Here is a 16,085-nt window from a genome sequence, read left to right on the forward strand (position 1 = left end):
TTTCTAGACAAACATTATCAGTTTGTGGCTCTTTCCTTCGGGTTGGCCACAGCACCCTGAATGTTTACAAAGGTTCTAGGGTCTCTTCTGGCGTTTCTCAGACCGCGAGTCATAGCAGTGGCGCCTTATCTGGACGATATTCTAATCCAGGCGTCCACGTATCAACTGACAAAATCTCACACGGACACAGTGTTGTCTTTTCTGAGAACTCACGGTTGGAAGGTGAACATAGAGAAAAATTCACTAGTTCCACAGACAAGGGTTCCTTTCTTGGGAACTCTGATAGACTTGGTAGACATGAAAATATTTCTGACGAAGATTCTAAATACTTGCTGAGCACTTCAGTCCATTCCTTGGCCATCAGTGGCTCAGTGTATGGAGGTAATTGGATTAAAGGTAGCGGCAATGGACATCATTCCATTTGCTCGCTTTCATCTCAGACCACTGCAGCTGTGCATGCTCAGACAGTGGAATGGGGACTATGCGAATTTATCTCCTCAGATAAATCTGGATAAAGAGACCAGTGACTCTCTTCTTGTGTGGTTGTCGCTGGATCATCTGTCCCAGGGGACTTGTTTCCGCAGACCCTCGTGGGTGATAGTGACAATGGACGCCAGCCTTCTGGGCTGGGGTGCAGTCTGGAATTCCCTGAAGACTCATGGTGTTTGGACTCAGGTGGAGTCTCTACTTCCAATCAATATTCTGGAACTGAGAGCATTATTCAATGCGCTTCAGGCGTGGCCTCAGTTGGCTTCGGACAAATTCATCAGATTCCAGTCAGACAACATCACGACTGTGGCTTATATCAATCATCAAGGGGGAACAAGGAGTTCCTTAGCGATGAGAGAAGTATCCAAGATAATCCGTTGGGCAGAGGCCCACTTTTGTCATCTGTTAGCAATCTACATCCCAGGAGTAGAGAACTGGGAAGCGGATTTTCTAAGTCGACAGACTTTTCATCCTGGGGAGTGGGAAATTCACCCGGAGGTATTTGCCTCATTGATTCTCCGATGGGGCAGACCGGAATTGGATCTGATGGCATCTCGACAGAATGCCAAGCTTCCAAGATACAGATCCAGGTCAAGGGATCCCCAGGCCGAACTGATAGATGCCTTGGCAGTTCAGCCTAGCTTTATGTGTTTCCACCGTTTCCTCTCCTTCCACGCGTGATTGCTCGAATCAAACAGGAGAGAGCTTCAGTGATCCTGATAGCGCCTGCGTGGCCACCTGGGACTTGGTATGCGGATCTAGTGGACATGTCCTCTCTACCACCATGGAAACTTCCTTTGAGACAGGACCTTCTCATTCAAGGTCCTTTCCATCATCCAAATCTAATTTCTCTGCAGCTGACTGCGTGGAGATTGAACGCTTGATTTTATCGAAGCGAGGTTTCTCTGATTCGGTTATCAGTACTTTGATACAGACCAGAAAGCCTGTCACTAGAAAGATCTATCATAAGATATGGCGTAAATATCTTTATTGGTGTGAATCCAAGGGTTACTCATGGAGTAAAGTTAGGATTCCTAGGATTTTGTCCTTTCTCCAAGAAGGATTGGAGAAAGACTTATCAGCGAGTTCCTTAAAGGGACAAATTTCTGCATTGTCAATTTTGTTTCACAAATGTTTGGTAGATGTGCCAGATGTTCAGTCTTTTTGTCAGGCTGTAATCAGAATTAAGCCTGTATTTAGACCAATTACTCCTCCCTGGAGTTTGAATTTAGTTCTTCGAGTTCTTTAAGGGGTTCATTTTGAACCCATGCATTCCATGGATATCAAATTGTTATCTTGGAAAGTTCTGGTTTTAGTTGCTATTTCATCTGCTCGAAGAGTTTCTGAGCTTTCAGCGCTACAGTGTGATTCTCCTTATCTCATTTTTCATTCTGATAAGGTGGTGTTACGTACCAAACCTGGATTCCTTCCTAAGGTTGTTTCAAATAAGAATATTAATCAGGAAATTATTGTTCCTTCATTGTGTCCTAATCCTTCTAAGAAGGAGCGTCTGTTGCATAACTTGGACGTGGTCTGTGTCTTAAAGTTTTACTTACAGGCAACTAAGGATTTCCTTCAATCATCTTCATTGTTCATTGTTTATTCTGGAAAGCGTAGGGGTCAGAAAGCTACGGCTACCTCTCTTTCTTTTTGGCTGAGAAGTATCATCCGCCTGGCATATGAGACTGCTGGACAGCAGCCTCCTGAAAGAATTACGGCTCATTCTACTAGGGCTGTGGCTTCCACATGGGCTTTTAAGAACGATGCATCTGTTGAACAGATTTGTAAGGCTGCGACTTGGTCGTCCCTTCATACTTTTTCCAAATTTTACAAATTTAATACTTTTGCTTCTTCTGAGGCTGTTTTTGGGAGAAAAGTTCTTCAAGCAGTGGTGCCTTCCGTTTAGGTCTCTCCGTTTAGGTCTCTGTCTTGTCCCTCCCTTTCATCCGTGTCCTGTTGCTTTGGTATTGTATCCCACAAGTAAGGATGAAATCCGTGGACTCGTATCTTGTAGAAGAAAAGGAAATTTATGCTTACCTGATAAATTGATTTCTTCTACGATACGACGAGTCCACGGCCCTCCCTGTCATTTTAAGACAGACTATATTTTTATTATTTATTACTTCAGTCACCTCTGCACCTTTTAGCTTTTCCTTTCTCTTCCTATAACCTTTGGTCGAATGACTGGAGGTGGAGGGGAAGGGAGGAGCTATATATACGGCTCTGCTGTGGTGCTCTTTGCCACTTCCTGTTAGCAGGAGGATAATATCCCACGAGTTTGGATGAAATCCGTGGACTCATCGTATCGTAGAAGAAATCAATTTATCAGGTTAGCATACATTTCCTTATTTTCTTGGAAATTTAAGTTAAAGGGACACTGAACCCAAATTTTTTCTTTCATGATTCAGATAGAGCATGCAATTTTAAGCAACTTTCTAATTTACTCCTATTATCAAATTCTCTTCATTCTCTTGGTATCTTCATTTGAAATGCAAGAATGTAAGTTTAGATGCCGGGCCATTTTTGGTGAACACACTGTGTTGTTCTTGCTGATTGGTGGATAAATTCACCCACCAATAAACAAGTGCTTTCCATGGTTCTGGACCAAAAAAATAGCTTAGATGCCTTCTTTTTCAAATAAAGAAAGCAAGAGAACGAAGAAAAATTGATAATAGGAGTAAATTAGAAAGTTGCTTAAATTTGCATGCTCTATCTGAATCACAAAAGAAAAAAATTGGGTTCAGTGTCCCTTTAACTCTTACACATAAAGCAAATATATTATCAGCTTGATGCTCTAAATATAAACATTAAAATGTTTTAAGACCTTGTGTGCTATTTAAGAACCAGCAACACAGCGTCATTGAAGTTATGGGTTGTTAAAGGTACAGTCTAGTCAAAAATAAACTTTCATGATTCGGATAGGGCATGTAATTTGAACAATTTTCCAATTTACTTTTATCTTTAATTTTGCTTTGTTCTCTTGGTATGTTTAGATGAAAGCTACATCTAGGTATGCTCATATGCTAATTTCTTAGCCCTTGAAGGCCGCCTCTTATCTGAATGCATTTTGACATTTTTTTTTCACAACTAGCCTGTGGAGTTATCTAGGAGTCAGCACTGTTTTGCTAAAATGCAAGTCTATCAAAAGAACTGAAATAAGGGAGCAGTCTGCAGAGATTTAGATTCAAGGTAATCACAGAGGTAAAAAGTAAATAAATGTAACTGCGTTAGTTATGCAAAACTGGGGAAAGGTTAATAAACGGATTATCTATCTTTTTACACAATACAAATTCTGGCTGGACTGTCCCATTTTTTTGTTGATTTGTCCACTTCTTGCATATAACCAACAACCATTTAACATTAAATATTTTGCTGTACAACATGTATGTTGAATTCTTTTTGGGTGATTGCCAGTTATGTGTACATTGATAAATTGAGATCACTGTGGAAAACTCTATGTAGCCTAAGTATAAAATAACCATATACCATTTTGGGAAATAATAACACTCAGGTGCACAAATTATATGGACTTGCAGGGTTTGGTGGCCTTAAACCACCCATCCCTCTAAAGCTTTTGGTCACACAAGTATTTGTTCATTTTTTTGGAGGTTAAATGGTACAGACATGGACCCTTTGACAGTTTGAAACATATTTGTACCTTATTTACCCCTAAATCGTACATATTAGTTCCTTAAGGTGTAATTATGACCCATTGAGGGTACAACCACAGCAGTTGTATCCTAATTGTCACAAACAGGCCCCAACCTTACCCTTTTTTCTAACAGTGTGTAGAGTTATTTAATTGAATTTAGCAGTACCTTAACCATGGGAGGTAGGATTGTCACTAGGTTTAATAGTATAACTGATGATTTTTCAGCCTTATAATTTACATAAAGATTAATCTAATGGTATGAAATTTAAATAATTTGATTGCTGATCTGCATTATATGGCAGTGCTATTATGGATAATTATAATAACAGAAAGCAATAAGCCATTTATTGGTTAATGCATTATGTTTTTAATATGTGTACCCATTTTTAAAGTGTTTTAATAAAATTAAGATTTAACACACCTATGCACAATATACATATGGGAACAATTTGAGCGCTTAAAGGGATACTAAACCCAATTTTTTCTTGTTCTCATGCTATCTTGATTTGAAAAAGCAGTACTGTAAGCTTTAGAGCCAGCCCATTTTTTGTTCAGTCCCTGGGTAGCACTTGCTGATTTGTGGCTTAATGTAGCAAACCAATTAGCAAGCTCTACCCAGGTTCTGAACTAAAAATGGGCCGGCTCCTAACCTTTCATTACTGCTTTTTCAAATCAAGATAACATGAGAACAAAGAAAAATTGATAATAGGAGTAAATTAGAAAGTTGCTTAAAATTGCATGCTCTATCTGAATCATGAAAGAAAAATTTGGGGTTAGTATCCCTTTAATATGGTATCCTTTTCTATCATAAAGGTGGTGAAAGTCCACAATCCATTACTCCTGGTAATTACTCTACCCTACCACTAGGAAAAGATTCCCAAACCCCAAGAGCTCTATAACCCCCCCCCCCCCCCAATCTTACTGGAAACTCAGTCTTGTCTTTGCCTCCACTGGAGGAAGGTGAAGAATAAAGATGTGTCGGTTTTCAGGTTAATGCATGTCAGGTTAGCACACCTGTGCCATCTGGTACATGCATCTTCCTTTTAAGCTGAGCGTGGAGTTTACTTGTCTTTTGCATTATTTTTCGTTTCGGCTTAGTGCACTTTGAGTTTGTAAATTTGATTTAGCCTCTTTAGGAGGGGTAAGTTTTCTATTCCTTAAGAGTTTTTTTAAGGGGTTATATTTTATGATATTGTAGTTCAAAGCTATAATGGAGCTTTCTGATTCTGTCCTAAAATCTACCTTAGAAGCTGAGTCCCCTGAACACCTTCCTTCCAATATTAAATGTGTTTGTTGTAAAAAAAGCTTATTTATGTGGCTCATGTTTAATGCATTCAGCTCAACCTAATGCTGCTTCTATAGGTATTACTGCTTCTTCTGTTTGTTTTTTTTACAGGGGAGCTCTACAGATTTTGCTTTGGGTATGAAAAATCTCATCAAATCTCAAAGTCTGTGATCAAGCCAATTTCTCCTCCCTGGAGTATTAACTTGGTGTTAAAGGTTTTGCAGGCCCATCTTTTGCAGGCACCTATGCATAAAGTGGATATTAAAGGGACAGTCAACACCAGAATTTTTGTTGTTTAAAAAGAAAAATAATCCCTTAATTACCCATTCCCCAGTTTTACATAACCAACACAGTTTTATTATTACACTTTTTACCTTGTATCTAAGCCTCTGCGAACTGTCCCCTTATTTCAGTTCTTTTGACAGACTTGCATTTTAGCCAATCAGTGCTCACTCCTAGGTAACTTCACGTGCATGATCTTAATGTTATCTATATGAAACACATGAACTAATGCCCTCTAGTGGTCAAAATGCATTCAGATAAGAGGCAGTCTTCAAGGTCTAAAAAATTTGAATATGAACCTCCTAGGTTTAGCTTTCAACTAAGAATACCAAGAGAACAAAGCAAAATTGGTGATAAAAGTAAATTGTTTAAAATTACATTACTTATTTAAATTATGAAAAAAAAAATTGGACTTGACTGTCCCTTTAAGCTTCTTTCTTGGAAGGTTTTGTTCCTTTTGGCTATCTCCTGTTTCCACATTGTCTGCTTTTTGACCCTCCTTATCTTATCTTTGATCAAGATAAGGCAGTCTTAATGACTAAGTTTGATTTCTTGCCTAAAGTCGTGTCTTCAGACAATATCAGTATTGACATTTTATTCCTTTCCGTGTGTCCTAATCCCAAGAATGCTTCAAAGAGATCTTTGCATAATTTGGATGCTATTAGAGCATTGAAGTATTAGATTGATGATGCTGAGAATTTCCGATAAACTTCTAGTTTGTTTGTTAACTTTTCTGGTTCTAGGAAAGGACAGAAAGTTTCTGCTGTTTCTTTGGCCTCTTGGTTAAAACTTTTGATTCATAAGGCTTACTTAGAGGCAGTCAGCCTCCACTGAAACAGATTACTGCTCATTCTATTAGGTCAGTTGTCACTTCTTGGGCTTTTAAGAATGAGGCTTCAGTTGACCAAATTTGCAAGACAGCTACTTTGTCTTCTTTGCATACGTTTAATAAATTCTACCATTTTGATGTTTTTGCTTCTTCTGAGACAGCCTTTAAATTTTAACTGCATTAAAAAATATGACCTTTTGGGGTTTTTGTGGCATTGTGGATTTCGTTTTTCAGTGAAAAAAGATGTTTCTAGATTCCACCCTTTATCTCTCATAACTCGTGGACTCCACAGCTTGGATATTAGCTCCCAGGAGTAATGGATCATCTACTCTCACTACCTGTATGAAATAAACTTAATTTATAATTACCTGATAAATTTATTTCTTTCATGGTGAAAAAAAAGCACATCTTTTTTTCCCCTGCTCCTTTATTGCTGTTATTGCTTTTTCCTACCTCATTTTGCTTGGCTATACGTTAGATTGAGGCACCTGTGAGATGGGGTTTTAGAATCTTGGCCTCCTCCTAGTGGTAGAGAAGAATAATTCCCAGGAGTAATGGATCGTGGACTCTCACCACCATGAAAGAAATTAATTTATCAGGTAAGCATAAATTATGTTTTATTGTAACCTCTTCTCAGACAAGTTTTGGATCTAAAGGCTCTGAACTAATCTTTCAGAGTTTTTTTTTTATAATAGTGAATATTTTATTTGTATCTGGCTTTTATTTTGAAAGGTAAGTTTATGCCCATAATAATTTTATGGGATTTTTATCTTCATATTCATTTATAGATAGTCTCCCACACAACTTTCATTCTCCTGAAATGACAGGTGCAAACACTGATCAGCACATCCTTCCATTCACTTAACCCTATATAATACATACTCTCTCTCCCTACAAATAGCTATATATCACACATCAATATTATATACTTTTATTTCTTTTTGAATTTGTATTTTTTACTATTTGTGTTTAATTTTCATCTACACACCTCATACCACGAACATGAATCCAAATATGACCATACTGTTATTCGTGATAACCCTTTTCTCACTCCAATTTTGTTCACATCACTACTGCCATAAGCACACACCTCAAACTGGAAAACAAATGATCATATACCATGGTCTGCTCTGTTGCTGTAACTTATCTGCTGAGTGCTGGTGGAGAGCTATAAAAAATAGTCCTCCTACCCCCACCTCACAAAATTATAAAGTATCTCATTCACTATATGACCAAACAAAAATTATGTCCAAATTCCTATTCCTCATCTTACTTGCTCTTGCAAATGATGTAGAGTCTAACCCTGATCCCCCAACAAATTCCATTCCTAGCCTTCCAGCTAAAAAAGGCCTCTCCTTTGTGCACTGAAATATCCGCAGCTTACTGTCAAAAATCGATGCACTGCAAGCATGGTGTTCACAATACAAGCCCAAAATCATTGTGATCTCTGAATCGGGGCTAACAGTAAAAATACCTGACTCTGCCATTGCAATACATGGATATTTGTGCCATAGAAATGACAGAGCAAAATGAGGAGGCAGAATTGTAATTTATGTTGACAATTCCATAAGGTACACCCCCTTACAAAATTGTAGCTCTCCTGCCACCTTTGATTTCCTTTCTGGCACAATTGAGATTCTGTGCAGTAAATCAATCATTGTTGCAGGAATCTACCGCCCACCTAGCTCCCCTGTGCATTCCCTTTCTGACATAGCCCATCTCCTTAGTGAAACCATAGCTCAAAAAACTAAAAGTGAAATTTTGGTCTTTGGAGATTTTAATATTGATTGGCTGAATCCTAAAAATAATAGTTCTTGCTCGCTGTTTAAGACTTTGCAGCTAACACAATCTCCTCTCCAACTCGCATAAACATTAAAAGCCATAACCACACTCTGCTCGATTGGATTTTCTCTACTTCTTTTGACTGAATCCAGGAGGCAGGTGTTTTCCCTAAAATTTTCAGTGACCACTGCTTAGTGTACTGTGTGCGCAAAATAAAAGCTACTAAATCCTCTTCCAAGGTTAAAATCACCAGGTCCTTCAAAAAATTATTTCAGTCCGAACTCTGTCTGGAATTTGCATGCCCCGCTGCGTAAGGTGAGAGTAAAAGGAGTACATATGAATTGGATCACAGCTGACCTCATTCAAATGTACCAGTTCCGGGATTCATTGTGGTCAAAGTTCAAGCATACTGGCTGTATGAATGATCACTGTGTATATAGACAATGGTGAAATATATGCACTAAACAGACACAATTGGCCAAGGCCCAATATTTCTGTGAAAATCTGAATAACAACATATCAAACCCTAGAAAGTTTAGGAAAATCATAAATAACTTACACACTCTCCCAATCCACTCCCAACCCTTCACTGTCAAAGTGAACAACCAAACCCTGCAACTTCCCTTAGAAGTAGCAAATGCCTTTAACAATTATTTTGCCGGATGCTCCACCACTCTGATTGACAAACTATTAAATGACACACATCCTGAAACTACAAATGTGGATCAGGCCCCACTAAATATGCAGAGACCCAATATAGAGAAGTTCAATTTTAGACCTGTGCCCATCAATGTCATTAAGAAACACCTTAATAATCTAAAAATGAAAAAACAGTCTGGACCTGATCAAATCCCAGCAATGCTGTTGAAGCTCAGTGCGCCGGCAATTTTGAAACCTGTCACAACCCTAATTAACGAATCCTTGGTGTCTAGATACATACCCAAACTTTGGAAGACTGCAAGAGTAGTGCCTATCCATAAAAGTGGTGAGATAACCTTGGTTTCTAATTATCACCAAATATCATTGCTCCCAGTATTGTCAAAAATCTTAGAAAAGTGCGTCCATATGCAACTATGTGAGTATTACCAACAATCTAACTCTCTGACCTCTGATCAATCAGGTTTTTGCCCGAACTACTCCACTACAACTGCCCTCCTAAAAGTTTGCAACAACATCCAAACTGGCATGGAACAAGGAGACCTAACGAGCTATTCTCCTTGATTTTGCAAAGGCCTTTGACACAGTAGACCATGACATACTAGTGCTCAAACTAAAAAAACTCAGGTATTGATGATCGTCCGTTAACCTGGTTTCAATCATAGGTATCGGATCGATCACAATATGTCTCCATTTCTGACAGAGACTCCCAAGGTTCCATACTCAGCCCCCTATTATTCACATTATTTATAAATGATCTGCCAAATGTCTGCAAATCCTCAACTGTACACATGTACATAGACGACACAGTAATCTATGCAAGCTAATTTGATCTGCCACAGCTTGAGGCAGTGCTCCAAGACCAGTTCACAGGGGTAGAAAAGTGGATCTCAAAAAATAAACTCTTCCTAAACACTGACAAAACTGTCACAATGATCTTTGGAATGGGACCTAAATTACACAAACTACAAAATTCCCATCTACGCATCAAAACAAAATTAAATTGCACACTGACCGCAGTCCACTCTTTCAAATACTTGGGTATGTTTTTAGACCCCAATCTTTCTTTTGGCCTCCACATAGAAAAACTTGCATCTAAACTTTATGCCAAAACTAGGTGCCCTGTACAGAAACAAATCCTGCCTAAGCCCTACAGTAAAGGAAAAGATTGTAAAGCAAATGCTGATGCCAATCATTGATTATGGGGATGTAGTATATGCACCTGCACCGCAAACTAACCTAATAAACTTAATACATTGTATAACTCGTTCTGCCGCTTTGTGCTGCAATGTAACTACAGGACCCACCATTGTGACATGCTAAAAGAACTAAACTGGCTGTCGCTGGAATTAAGACGCACCCTCCATCTTTCTAGTCTTGTGTTTAAGAGCTTTTCTGGGAAGCTCCCACCCTACCTGAGCAGAATGCTCTCCCCGGCTGTTCCCACCTCCTATACCCTCCGATCCAATACCAGCACATTATTTAGGTTGCCTCAATACAAAAAGAAAGCAGCTTGATCCTCCTTTTCCTACAGAGCACCACAATTATGGAACGACCTCCTGCACACTTTCAAACCTTCCCCAAGCCTAAAATCCTTTCAGAGATCCCTCTCTACATATCTCAAAACAGAATGAACCTGTCATAGTTGATTATATAATTCCTACCTGTTCTATGTTAAATTTTGTATATATTGTGTATTAATATTGTTTTTGTATTTTATTGTACAATATTGTATCAATGTAATGTTTTGTGGACCCAGGACATACTTGAAAATGAGAGAAATGTATCCTTCCTCGTAAAATATTTTATAAATAAATAAATATATATTCCATTCTTTAGAAACATCATCGGCTTTCTAGGTTTGTTTTTCTGGTCTAGCATTTTCAGTTTGTTGCTCTTCCTTTTGGTTTCGGTTCAGCTCCCAGAATATTTTCCTAGGTTTTGGTACCTTTTTTGTCTGCTATCAGAAATCAAGTTATTGCATTTTTTTCCTTTTCTTGACAATATTTTGGTTCAAACTTAGTCTTTTTATTTAGCAAATTCTCTCACCAGCAAACTGTTGTTTTCTTCAGCATTATGGTTGGAAAAATCTTTTTTTCTATCTATATCTTCTGTTTCTTTCTTTTCCCTCAGTTGCTCTTTGCTTGGGGGTGTTAGGTTGTATGTTGGTGTCTTTGGATGCTATTTCCTTTGCTAATTTCTCTTGAAGCCTCTTCAGCTTTGTATACTTTCAAGTCGAGACAGTCTCTGCCTTGGTGGTTTTATCATCCTACTTGATCCCTGTATTCGTTAAGAATGCAAGTCCTTCAGGATGAGGGGCCATCTGGGGGTCTCAGAGAGTGCAAAGTTGTATATTTTTTTGTATGCTCGGGGACAAGGTTTGCTTTTTAATATTTTCGAACTCCGTGCAAATTTCAGAGTCCTTCAGAGTTTGCCTCTGTTGGAAAGGGAGTCTTCTCTCAGGTTTCATTTAGGCTTTGTTCAGCAGTACCATATGCCAATCTTCAAGGGGGAACTCTCGGTTCCCTGGCCATGAGGGAAGTATTGTGAATTCTTTCCAGGGCAGAAGTCAATTGTTATTTATTTTCTGCTGTTCATATCGCTGGAGTGATCAACCAGCAATCCGTTTTTCCCAGTTGTTCGTCTTAGCATCCAGGAGAGTGGCCTCTCCTGATTTTTCAGGTACTGAGATCTTTGGATCCTCAAACAGTGTTTGCGGTTGCTTAGGTAGTTCCTTAGTCATTTCGACCAACATGTTTTTCTTTCCTAAGACATGGTGAGTCCACAATGTCATCAATTACTGTTGGGAATATTACTCCTGACCAGCAGGAGGAGGCAAAGATCACCACAGCCAAGCTGTTAAGTGTCACTCCCCTACCCACAATCTCCAGTCATTCTCTTTTCCTCTGTAAAAGGAGGAGGTGAAGTTTTGGTGTCTGAAGAATATGGATTTACTTTGCTTCAAGCAAGATTTTTTTTATTTTAGAAAGCCAGAGTAGGTTTGCTCTGTTCTTTTTCCTTCCTTCAAGGATTGGGTCTAGCTGTAGTCCACATTAATCTCTTTAGTAGAGTAGTGGTGGCTGTAAAGCAGTTAGGAACTTGTGAAGTGGGCTTCACTGCGTTTTCCTAACATATGGCTACCCTAGTATAGAAAGCCAGAGTTCTGAAAGGAGTGGCGTCCTTCCATACCGTGTGAGCTGTCTTCCTACAGGACAGCTAGATATGCAGGTAAGTGCCTTTTGTCTTCTGGGGCTAGGAGGCTGCCACTGAAGGGGTTAACCTATAGATTTCCTGCATTATAATAGGGACTGATATCCTGGGTTCAGGGTTATTTTCAGGCAGAGGCATGGCACACTGTGTTTGTGACTTGGAGACTGGGGTTAATTTTTTTTTTTATGGCAAGGAAACGGTTAGCCCCATATCTTTGGCTCAGATTTTATTAAGGGCTTATTATGAGACAGGTTTCTGAGGAAGCTGGAGGCTTAATAGATTGTTATAGTTTATGTGAGGCACATTTACTTTTGCAGGCACTTGTTATCACATACAATGCAATTTTTAGCCGGCTACGAGTGAGTATTGATTTCAGGAAGCGGTTTCATTTTAGTTGCACTTCTCTTTCAGCCTGAAGCTCGTGTTTTCTAATATATGACGCAGTTTTACAGGTCGGTCACGTGACCACTCTTTAAAGTTTGTCAGAGCGGTTGCGGCTTTAACTCGAGTTCATTCGGCAGGAAACGGTCCTCTCTCTTTTTGATATTGAATGGATCAGGTAGGCACCTCAGTTGTGAGCTGAGGTGAAGAGGTGCAGATATTTATTGTTAATAAAAATGTCAATAATTCTATAATTTGTCATATACGTCTGCCCAATATTTATTATTGTTTGGGGACAAATCCTTCTCGCTTGAGGACGCGGTCTGGTTTTATTTTTCTCATTATGGAGCAGGATGCTGTTCCTATGGACAAATGTCCACTTTGCTCAGAGTTTATTATTGTGCCACCCTTTCCATTTTGTTTTTCATGCATAGACAAAATTTTAAAAAAATAAAGATAGACTCTGTTTCTGAGCCAACAGTCTCTCAGGTTGATGCTGTTCAGGCAATGCCACAGCTTTCTCCTCAGACGTCCCAAGCCTTAGTGGCGTAACATGCAGTGCCCTGTGATTCCTCTCAACCTCCTGGAGGAGTTTATTTGCAAGCAAAGATTGCTGCCCAGGTATCTTCTGCGGTATCTGTGGCATTAGCTGCCATTGCCATTCCCATGCTACATGGTAAACGCAAGAGTAAAATTAGAGATTTGGAAAGTAAGGTTTCTGCTCCAGCTTCTACTACCCTGGTTTCCCTTCCTCATAATTCTGAGGAGGAGGATACATTGGTAGCTTCTGAGGGTGAAATCTCAGATTCGGACAGTATAATTCCTTCTTCTGATGCTGAAGTTGTATCCTTCAGATTTAAGCTTGAACACGTTTGTGTACTGATAAAGGAGGTTTTGGCTACTTTGGACAACTCTGACCCACCTGTCATTGTCAACCCAAAGAAATCAAGTAAACTTAATAAATACTTTGATATTCCTATCTCTGTGGAGGGGTTTCCTGTTCCAGACCGTGCTACGGAGATTATAGCACAGGAATGGGAGAAGCCACGGATACTTTTTACACCGTCTCCTGTCTTTAAAAAGATGTTTCCGGTCACTGACTCCATTAAAGAGTCATGGCAAATTGTGGCTAAAGTAGAAGGAGCCATTTCTACTCTGGCTAAGAGAACTACTATTCCTATTGAGGACAGCTGCTCCTTTAAGAATCCAATTGGCAAAAAGCTGGAGGCTTATTTGAAGAAGATGTATGTTCATCAGGGTCTTCAATGGCAACCTGCAGTTTGTATTGCCACTGTGTCTAGTGCAGCATCTTATTGGTACAATGCTTTGTCTAATTCTCACAAGTGGAAACTCCTTTAGAGGAGATCCAAGATAGGATTAAGGCTCTCAAGTTAGCCAACTCCTTTATTTCTGATGCTGCCATGCAAATTATTAAGCTAGAAGCCAAGATATCTGGCTTCTCTGTGCTAGCTGGCAGGGTGTTCTGGTTGAAATCCTGAATAAGTGGATGTTACTTCTAAGTCCAAGATTCTATCACTTCCTTATAAGGGTAAGAACTTGTTTGGACCTGGTCTGGCAGAAATAATCTCTGACATTACTGGAGGGAAAGGGTCTTTTCTGCCGCAAGACAAGAAGAATAGACCTAAAGGATGTCAAAGTAATATTTGTTCCTTTTGTAACTTCAAAGTAAAGCCTTCCTCTTCCAAGCAGGAACAGTCCAAGTCTTATTGGAAGTCCAATCAGTCTTGGAGCAAGGGGAAGCACTCAAAGAAACCTGCAGCTGAGTCTAAATCAGCATGAAGGGTTTGCCCCCGGTATGGGACCGGATCAAGTGGGGTCAGACTTTCTTTGTTTTATCAAGCATGGGTATGAGATGTCCTAGATGCTTGGGCTGTCTCAGGATTACAAGAAATAATTCAAAACTTTTCCTCCCAGGGGCAGATTCCACCTCTCAAGATTATCTGCAGACCAGTTAAAAGAGAGGCATTCTTAAATTGCATTTGGGACCTTTTTTCCCTGGGGGTGATAGTTCCAGTCCCTGTAAAAGAACAGGACCTGGGATTTTATTCAAATCTGTTCCCAAAAAAGAGGGAACTTTCTGCCCTATTCTAGACCTAAAGTGTCTAAACAAGTTTCTCAGGGTACCATCCTTCAAAATGGAAACCATTCAGTCCATTCTTCCCTTGGTTCAGGAGGGTCAATTCATGACGACCTGAAGGATGCATATCTTCATGTTCCTATCCACAGGGATCATCACAAGTTCCTGAGATTCACCTTTCTAGACAGACACTTTCAGTTTGTCGCACTTCCGTTTGGTCTTGCCACAGCTCCCAGAATTTTCTCAAAGGTTCTGGGGCTCTCTTGGCAGTTATCAGGTCTTGGGGAGTGGCGCCCTACCTGGATGACATATTGGTTCAGGCACCATATTTTCAACAAGAAAACTCCCATACAGAGATCTTGTTGTCTTTTCTACGTTCCCACAGATGGAAAGTGAATCTGGAAAAGAGTTCCCTTGTTCCATCTACAAGGGTGGTTTTCTTAGGGACCATAATAGATTCCCTATCAGTGAAGATCTTTCTGACGGAGGTCAGAAAATCCAAGATTTTTTCCTCTTGCCTCTCTCTGCAGTCTACTGTTCGGCTATCGGCGGCTGGATCTGATGGCGTCTCGGCAGAACGCCAAGCTTCCAAGGTACGTTTCAAGGTCGAAAGATCCACAAGTCACCCTGATAGATGCTCTGGCGGTCCCTTGGGATTTCAGTCTGGCATATCAATTTCCTATTTTTGCTCTCCTTCCATGAGTCATTGCTCGTATCAAACAGGAGAGCATCAGTAATTCTAATAGCTCCAGCATGGCCTTTCAGGATCTGGTATGCAGACCTAGTGAAGATGTCATCTCTTCCACCTTGGAGGTTGCCTCTGAGGAAGGACCTTCTAACTCAGGGTCCTTTCCTTCATCCAAATCTCGTTTCTCTGACGCTGACTGTTTAGAGATTAAACACTTAGTTCTGTGTAAGCGTTGGTTTTCTGAGTCGGTCATTGAGACCATGATTCAGGCTTGTAAGCCTTTTACTAGAAAGATTTACCATAAGGTATGGTGTAAATACTTTTATTGGTGTGAATCCAAAAGCTACTCTTGGAGTAAGGTCAGGATTCCTAGGATTTTGTCTTATGTCAGCCAGTTCTCTGAAGGGTCAGATTTCTGCATTATCTGTTTTGTTGCACAAGCGTCTGGTAGATGATGTTGATTCGCTCTAATGTGTCAGACGGCTGTGACATACAGGGTCAAAGTTTCCTCAATGATGACACATAGGGGCGGATCGAACATCGCCATGTGTTCGCCCGCAGACGCGAACGCGAACAAGCTATGTTCGCTGGGAACCGTTCGCGGGCGAACAGTTCGGGACATCACTACAACTGATTAGCGAGTGTGTGTTTTTAAAGAGCTGATATCCACATAGTGATCCTCTTCCCCAAGCGCCTTGAGCTCACTAGGGAGACACATGCTGTTCGTATTCT

Source organism: Bombina bombina, chromosome 5 (assembly GCF_027579735.1).
Source record: "Bombina bombina isolate aBomBom1 chromosome 5, aBomBom1.pri, whole genome shotgun sequence".
NCBI classification, from domain to species: Eukaryota; Metazoa; Chordata; class Amphibia; order Anura; family Bombinatoridae; genus Bombina; species Bombina bombina.